At 51.2% G+C, this 8755-nt stretch overlaps 1 protein-coding gene across 11 annotated transcripts in view; it reads left to right on the top strand.

Moving 5' to 3' along the window:
* The first annotated feature begins 1791 nt into the window (after positions 1 to 1791).
* MGA (MAX dimerization protein MGA) overlaps positions 1792 to 8755 on the top strand; it is a 65599-nt gene continuing 58635 nt past the window's right edge. For 4 of the 11 annotated variants that reach the window (XM_069784413.1, XM_069784415.1, XM_069784411.1 and 1 more), the window contains exon 1: positions 1812 to 2152. The gene's annotated coding sequence lies outside the window, so the exon portion shown is untranslated. Of the gene's footprint in view, positions 2153 to 8755 lie in introns of all 11 variants that reach the window. The other 7 variants (XM_069784418.1, XM_069784419.1, XM_069784421.1 and 4 more) reach the window with 6 other exon arrangements.

Below are 8755 nucleotides of genomic sequence, written 5' to 3'. Positions count from 1 at the left end.
GCTCATTTCTGTGATATTCACAAACACCATCAGGTTTCCTTCAAAACTGCTCTACTCAAAATGTCTTTTTCCCCTGAGAAATAAATATCAATGACCTACTTCCCCTGCACATGTTATCTTTCATTTCTCCAGAGCCCCACCATCTCTGGTTGCCTTCGCATTACTTTATTCTTTCCTGGGTTTGCGACATCATTACATTTAATGTCAAATGGTAAATTTCATTTGCGTGACGTTTCCCTCTGCTTGGCCTGTTAACTAAAACACATCTTGCAGATGGGAACTGGGCACTGCACCCCTTACGGCAGCAGGAATTTCAAAGAAGCGGCCGAAGCTTGGCCATCCCTCCATCTGCTCACAAACTCCAAAAAGGCAGGACCTAAACCCGCCGGTGCTTACTCCACCAGCTGACACCCAAACGCTTCCAAACTCTGGCTGCAAGATTGCACAAGCCCACCAAAGGTTTAGCTTACGCACTGGTTCACGTTTGTAACCTTTGTGTATGGATTCCTCAAAAATACTTATCTAATAGGTGAGAGAAGATGTTTTTGAGCCGCTCAGTGATCTGGGAACCAACCACTCAATTCGGTATCAATTCAAAAGGAAGTTCAGTTTTGTAAAAGTATGAATCTGCCTAATTAGACACCTCCCTTTTTACATCCCTCGCGGACTCCTCAGCCACCTTGTCATGTTACCACGCCTGGGGAATGCCGATTGCTGCCGTGACTGAGCACCTTTCGAGGCCAAGACCTCAGTCGCAGAAATTTTAGCCCAGGGCTACATTACGATGCTGTTTACCGTCATCTTTTGTTCACGTTTTTAATTAGTTTCCATTACATGTGACCTGCCTATACCCAAGGCAACCTGAAATTCTCCTTTGAGACTGTGCAGGACTCCTCTTTCTTTGACACAGTAACCACGCTCCGTGGGTTACAAATGCCACCCAGCTCATCCAGCCTCACCTATCTGTACGTGCCCACGCTGCCTATAGCTCAGGGGCTTTCGTTTAGGTGGTTTTTTTGCTTCAGCATTTGTTCCCATTATTTTACTCTGGACCGAATATGGACTTTCTGGATGGTCACCTCCAGAATCGCCTTCTGTCCACGCGGCGCAGGGGTGTTTCTATTCCGAGATGTTCCCGAATACGTCCCCGCACAGAAGGGGGGGGCATTTATTTGTTAAACTCCGTCAGCTCATCGATAACCACAGGAAGCTTCCTGTTGCGTCACTAATTGGGATGATCGCGGATGCTCAACCAACACGCGTGGCCCCGTGGGAGGAAGGGAAACGTTTACGAACCACGTCCAACCCCGCTGCAAGCGCGGCCTGGGCGTTCGGTTGCGTCTCCGATTCCCGCCGGCCCATCGCTCCCCGCCGCACCGAACCCCCATTTTTCCGTGATTCACCAGGGACGCCGGTCGGAAGGCAGGAGGCGAGTCGAGGCCGCGGCGGTACCGGCCTCACCCGCCGCTCCGCCCCAGGGAGCCCCGGGAAGGCGCCCGGTGCCGCCCGCCCCCCCCCCCCGGCCTCGGGAGGAGGGCGCCCACGGGAGGCGCCGGAGGGGACCGCGCTCCCCCCCCCCCCCAGCAGCGGGGCCGGCCCGGTCGCCCCTCGCCGCCGTCCCGTGACGGGACGGGGTGAGGTGGCGGGGGGGTGGTGGGGGGGAACGGTCGCCCGTGCGGCCCACGCGCGAGCGGCGTGTTTCCCTCGCGCAAGGGCGGGGGAGGGGCGGGAAGGGCGTGGCCCGGCGGAGGGGAGCGGAGCGGAACTGCGTCGCCGGGCGGCCCCGGCCAATCGGCAGCGCGCCGCTGGCGGGCGTCGCGAAGGCAGCTTTACCGCGGCCGCCGCCGGCTGCGTCCCCCCCTCCCCCGCACCTCCCCGCCAGCGCCGCCCGCCTCCCGTAGACGGCCGCTCCGGTACTCCGCCTTTGCGGGGGCGGCCCCCCCGGCCTGCCGGCGCGGGGTGGGGGGGTGGGGGGGGAAGAGGGAGGGGGCAGGAAAAACGGGAGCGGCCCACGTGACGGGCTGCTGCAGCCAATGAAGACGGCAGGAGGTTGCGCGTGGCAGGCGAAGGCCGCAGGAGCCGCGAGCGGGGCGCGTGGGCCGGGGCGTTGACTCGGCGCCCCGGGGCGCGCGGAGCCGGCGGCGGGAGGCAGGTAGGAACCGGCCACCCCCCCGGGGGCGCTGCTCTGCCGTGTCCCCCCCCTTCCCCCCCCCCCACCCGGTTTTGAAGTTTTATTCGAGGAGGTGGCGTGAGGTGTGCGCGTCACGTGAACGCGGCGGCCCAATCACACGTGCGCGCTCCCTCCCCTTCGGCCGGCAGGGCCGCGTTTGAGGCGAGGGGTTCCGCGGGCCCCCCTGGGCGGCCGCGGCGGGGAGAGCCGGCCGCGCTGCCCTCTCTCCTCGTCCGCCCCCGCGCCCGCTTCGCCCGGGGTGGCGGGCGGGCGGATGGACGGGCGGGGGGGGGCTGGGCGGTCACCTGACGGAGGTGGGGGGGGGGGGGGTTAAAGGGACCGAGCAGCCCCGCGGCTCCGCATCCGGGCTCTCCGGCCGGGAAGGGTCGGGTGAGGCCCGGCCCCGAGCAGCTGCCGCCTCCCAGAGCCATCGCGCTCCCGGGGACCGTCCCCCCGGCGGGGGGGGGCGTGGCCTGCGCCACCCGTGAGATGGGGCTGGGCTCCCCGCGCCTCGCCTCGCCCCCGCCCCGGCGGGAGGGAGAGCCGCTCCCGGGGACCTGCCCTGGTGCCGGGGGACGTGCCCGCCCCTCTGCCCGCTCGGCGCCACAGAAGGGTGGCTTGAGGGGGGGTGGGGGGTGGTATGGTGGCGGCTGCGCGGGGCCCCTCAGCCGGGCGCGCGGGAGGCGGAGCGTAACGGCTCGGCGGAGCGGCCCGAGGGCGGCCGCCGGCCCGCGGCGGCGCGCGTGCGCCTCGGCACGTCGCGTGAGGCGGCCGTTGGTGCCGGGCGGGGGCAGTGCCCCCCCCCCCCCCCCCCCCGCCGCCGTGCCACTGCCAGCGCTCGCTCGTTTACCGGGGGCTCCGCTGCCTGTGTCGCGGCGCGCCCGCCGTTATTCTGGTATCTTCCAGCTTTTCCCCCGGCGGCAGGCCGAGCGCCGCCGAGCCGAGGACGCGCCAGCGTGGCGCGGGAGGCGGCTTCGTGTGGTGGGGATTGCGCGCTCAGCCGGCCGGGGCTGTCGTTGCCGGCCCCGCCGAGGGGAGCCGAATAAATAAACAACGGCGCTTTCCTGGAAGGAAGGGCGATGCGGCGCCGGTGTTGGGTTCGGTGGTTGATGGTGGCCTTAGGTACCACGGGAGTTGATAAGCGGGTTGAAAAAGGGTAAGGCGAGCTCGGTCCGTAGTTGGTAAGCATTGAGGGTTAGCGGTTATTTCATCGGCCTGGTTAGATGGGTGGTTTCCAGTGATGCAGTTTGAGTTTCTTGCCTAGCTTCTTAAGATGTCAAAGCTTACGCGGGCACACTGCCTTATTTCTAACACGTAGTGTCCGAAGTCGTGGGTCATCTTTAATCGCACTTGATGGAGTGGGCTAGAGCCCTGAAGATTTCAAGTTGCTACAGACTTGGAAAACCGAAGGTTGTGTAAAGAAGAGGGCAGGCTGATGAATTGGTCTTGCCACTTTAAGGTGTTTTGCCCGGTGCAGCCGCTCGCTCTGCGGCTGCAGCACCCTTTCAGTGCCCTCAGGCACAGTTCCTTGTGAGTCTGTGTAGAGAACCGGAATGGGGAATTGATTCTGCTTGAAAAATGTTGCTGTGGGTGAGCGTTTTTGTGCATGTGCGTGCATGTGTTTATGCGAGGGGAAAAAAACCCCATAGTTCTTAGGTCTGGCAGAGATGGGCAGCATTCATTCACTTACGTATTCCATCTGGCAGCAGCTGACTGTTAACCTCACCTACGGTTTTGCTCAGTGTTGGTGCAGATGCCGTTGTGCCTGCCATGGGAGGGAAACGTGCAATTGGAGGAAACCAACGTTAGTCCCACTTTTGAATAAACTTGTTTGGTCACCTACCAGGAAAAAAAAAAAAAAAGAAATTATTTCTCTTTGAGCTTATGCCGCTTCTTCATTTACACTCAAATCAACTAGATCATTTCTAAAGTATGTGGTTGTGTATGTTGGCTTTTTAAAACCCAATTTCCTAAGGAATGGGAAGTTCAAGACATTCTTTTTACAAACACAATGAGATGGATCTCTGCCTAGAGGAATGAGAAAGAGCTCGCTTCTAAGAAAAGGCTGTTGTCTGTCTGCTGTTTCATAGACAGCAGAGGATCTACAAAAAAATTCAGCCATGGTATGCACATAGGAAACAGTGCCATTAGCTGTGACACCAGCAAGGCTTACTTGGTGTCTTGTTCTTCCATAATTAAGGGTGCGGTGTGGCATGTGTTTTGTTGGTTTGGTTTTTGGTTTGGTTTTTTTCTTTTTGGTGTGTGTGCGGTTGGTTTTTTTTAATACTGAGTGACTTTAGAACAAAGAATCGGATGATGGTGGTGGAGCTGCTCTTCTCTCTCCATAGAAAGATGGAATGTGCTTTTCACTGTTGGATTCTGGCTGGTTTTAGTACCTATGATAAATCCTTGATATGTCTTTTTCTGAACTGGATAAGGAAGAATGCGGTGAGAATGATATGGGTGAGAAGAACCATGAAGGCCTTTCGTGAGAAGAAAGCAACCAGAAGAAAGCCTGCCCTTTTTTTTAAATCAAGCCCAAAACAGAAAGGCAATAAGGGATGCAAACAGCGTAAAAGGCAGAAAATGTATGTGGGTGCCAGATAAAACATATCTACAATAAAAATGTTTGCATTCATTGCTACAGTTGCTATTGTCAGGAAAAGCCAATTTGGAGAATGACAAGATAGTGACCTAATTACTGTTAAACAAATACTTGTGATGATGGAATTGTGCTGGTTTGCTAACTCTTGCAGTACAGCGCTTTCTGCTAATATGGTGTGGTCTGCCTGACCACAGGGTAACTCAGTAAGTCAATAATGAAGATGGATATAAACCTGGAACCCATCACCAACAGTCTGGTACTTTAATGGGTGTTACTCTCCTTTTCACCATAACTTAAGAGGGGAATAGAGGTTCCCTGGCAGCTCTAACTTGATGAGCCATTGGTGACTCTGTAGCAATGAGTATTGCTATAAGACAACAGCTGAATAAGTAGGATAGTTCTGAGCTCAGGTGAGGGCTTTTTGACTTGCCTGACTTGTTTTGCTAAATTTTCTTACTTTTTGCTCTCATTTTTTTTTCTTCTATGATGTGGACAGGATCCCCAGCCGAAGATTCATATATGTGATAAATGTTCCTCATGATGGCCATAAACGGACTGAAATTCATCAAAGTGGTGTTATTCCTGCTGATTATGGCTTGTTTCTGCCAGTGTTGTGTGGCAAAAAGCATGGGAAGTTGTTTTATTCTTTCATTTTGTAATCTTCAGTAGTTGAAATGATAGTATATTGAAAAAATGCAGCAATTGTTGAATGTATGAGTAGTGGGCATATCAACGACTTTCTGATAAAATATGGAAAGTAAAATACGTTATTTTAAATGCTGAAATACTTGTTGAGTTATTGAAACATATTGTATACGGATGAAAAAAAAGCAATTATTTGTAGTGAACTCTGGCTTTTCTCCCTGCCCTCTCACCAGGAGTCCATACTTTATGCAAAATGGAAACACACAGTCCATTTATAATCTTCAGTGTTTGGGGAGATTTCTGTACTTCCCAAAAGTTCAGGTAACTCTTGGGAGATGGATAATATTGTACACTGTACATTGCAGGATTAATGCTGCTAAACAAAGCACCAACTTTATGGGGGACTGAAAGTTCGGACTCTTGTGGCAAAGTATTAGCATTGGAGAGGTGATGGAGGTATTTCCCTCCTCCTCCCCCCCCAAGTGTTTGCCCTGTTCCTCCAATAGAAGCTGCTGCTTTTGCAGGGGTGTAGCTGACAGTTGATGAAGCACTTCCTGAACTACCACCTATTCATCCTGCAATAGTCGGGGCTCTGAGTGTTAAGTGAATTTGGTTTTGGTATAAAGTAATGCTCTGGGCTGAAATCTGATGTCGCACAAGCTGTGTCATACTTGCTGTAGGGATAGTGCGTTCTATGTGTGGCTGGGGCATGCGTTTTAGCATGTTTGCATCAGCAAGAAAACCTAAATCTGGAAAAGCAGATTTCTTGCTCTTCCCCCCCCCTCCCCCCAGTCCATTTCTTGCAATAAATTTTTTTTTTATCTCACACTTTTTAGCTAGATTCTGCCGCTGCTTACACCTTTAGTCATCTTCCCATTGGATTATATTTCCTCACTATAGCTAAAGGAAGAACTTAAGTTACTTCTCCATCACAAATAAAATGATGTAAACTTTTTTTTTTAAAGTAGATTTGGGGTGGGATTCTGTTGCCTAAGGACGGGGTCTGGAGCTGTCATAGATGCTGCAAGTTATTAGAGACATCTGTGTAGAGCAAACATTAAACCCTGGGAGGCCAACACTCTTCTGGAGAAGCAGTCGGAGGCCAGTGGGGCCAGTTATGGTATAGAAAATGGGACTAGATACCTTTCTATAGGCAGCCTAATCCAACCCCAGAGTTTCAGAATTAACAGACCTTTTCTTGAGGTGCTACTGTGTTAATCATTCTCCAAAGTGGCAAAACATTGGCTAAAGAAAGTATGATTTTGTATTTTAACCCTTCTAGTGTGCACATTGGACAACACTACTGACTATAACATCACTCGATTTTCAGGTGTTTGAAATATTTATTTATTTAAATGGCCCAAACTTGGGACTTTGTATGATTGTCAGGGCTGCCTGGTTGTAGTTAGTAATAAACTTGTAGACTAGGTTCTGCTGACTGACTGCTGCTGTGGCTGTATTACACTGGCACAGTTGGTTTTGATAGCTGCTGTTTTCAGCTAGTGAGTCTAGTTTCAGCTAGTGCTCGTTTTTAGCTAGTGAATTTGAGAGCTGAAAGCCTCCTTTATGCTCCAGTAGTGGTGTCTTTCAAAGTATACTGTATGACAGAAATGTCCTGTCATGTATCTACTTGTGTAGTAGAGATCTTTTTATTGGAACTGAAAAGGGGATTGCTAACAAAAAATGTAATTGGCAACTCTTTTATGTTTTCCACAGGTTGGCAACTGTTATATTCTGCTTAACTATGTCTGCAACATATGTTGCTCTTCCACATACAGATCTTTAGGAAGGCCTGGGCCTTGTGACCCTCCAGCTCGTGATCTGTTACTGAATCTTTACTGAATCTTTTTTGGTTTTTTTTGGAGACAGGTTAGAAATAAGAGTGGCTGAAGAACAGTTTTTTGTTACAGCTCCAGCTAGCAATCTCTGGGCTGCTGGGTGGTGAAAGTTACAGGTTCCATGTTACTTGTAGTGCGTAGGCTTGAACTGCTGCTTTATGATTGTAGTCATTACTGAAAGAATGTGATTTACTGGGTGCTGGAATACAGTTTGTAAAGGTTGTAGTTCATACTTTCAAGGTGCTGCAAAGCAGGGAGTATGTCTGAAAGAAGCATTTTGGGGATGAGGGTACTCCTTGGTAGTGAACTTCAGCATTTCAAATATGACCATCACATTACTGGTTAGTAGAGGGTAACTCCCTCTGGTCACAGAGGGCAGTATTCAGCTGGTGCAAACCAGTTCATTTCTATGCTGCCAATTGGTGTTTAGCACAAACGAGGTCTTAAAACTGGTCTTTATACTGCTCTAAATGGGATGTAGTTCTTTATTGCAGTACTCCTGTTTCTTGTTAGCTATAAGCTGCTCAGAACTGGCTTACTTAGTCTGGTAGGAATCTGTGGTACTGCTGTGACTTCTACAGGTGAATCTGTTCTCCTGATAAACAAGAGGTTCTGCTTTTGCTGCAGGCAAGGGTTTCTACCTATGCTAGGTAAAATGGTGGCAAAATCCCTTGCAATGTTAACAGCCCCTGGTGTTGCTTCTCTTATCATCACTGGAAAATGTGGCATGTGGGCCATGAATGTGGCACTGTCTGCTATTCAGTTCCACGCAGCTGCTCTTAGTCGCACAAATGGCCCTCTTGCTGAAGAAAAAATACTTATTTCTGTATTGTCACTGTTTAGAAACATATTGCTTAATACAAAATAGAGTGTTAATGTATCCTGTGGCCCTAAAACTAGATGACCACTATACCTAATATGTGATTGCTGTAGGTATAAAATGACTGGTCCTGATCAATCTTGGACAATGTGGCTTAGTTTTTTAATTGGTGTAATTATTTCTGATTGAGTTTAAGGGAAAAATACTGTGCTGGATCTGACACCTTGAGGCTGCTGCAGCTCCGTGCCCCCAGGTATAACCAGTAGTGAGGCTGAAAATGTATTTCGGGTAGACACAAGCACATAGAGCACATGCATACATGACATGCACATGTATACATATGTGGCCACACAGATCAGGCAGACACAGAGATACAGGAACACAGCAGCAACAGCCTTATCCTGCTCCCCTCCCTATCTGAGCAGGATGGAGGTCTGCTAGTGAGAGTGTGTGTATATTTTTTTTATGTATACACACAGGTATATGTTCGTACAAGGTATATTCCCTCCCTCCATGGACTTAGACACTCAGTCTGACCAGCAGCTGGTTCCTGGATCCCAGTCTCCCCAGTTGCTGGCTTCTGGACACTTTAGCTCTGATGCCACAGCCCTGCTCCAGGTGCTGGTACATGCTATCTCTCTCTCAGCTGGCTGGGACTACCCTGGTTCCCCAGTGTC

This window comes from Haliaeetus albicilla, chromosome 5, assembly GCF_947461875.1.
Source record: "Haliaeetus albicilla chromosome 5, bHalAlb1.1, whole genome shotgun sequence".
In the NCBI taxonomy this organism is placed as follows: Eukaryota; Metazoa; Chordata; class Aves; order Accipitriformes; family Accipitridae; genus Haliaeetus; species Haliaeetus albicilla.
Note: the sequence above shows the minus strand (reverse complement) of the source record. Positions and strands in the feature narration are given on the sequence as shown.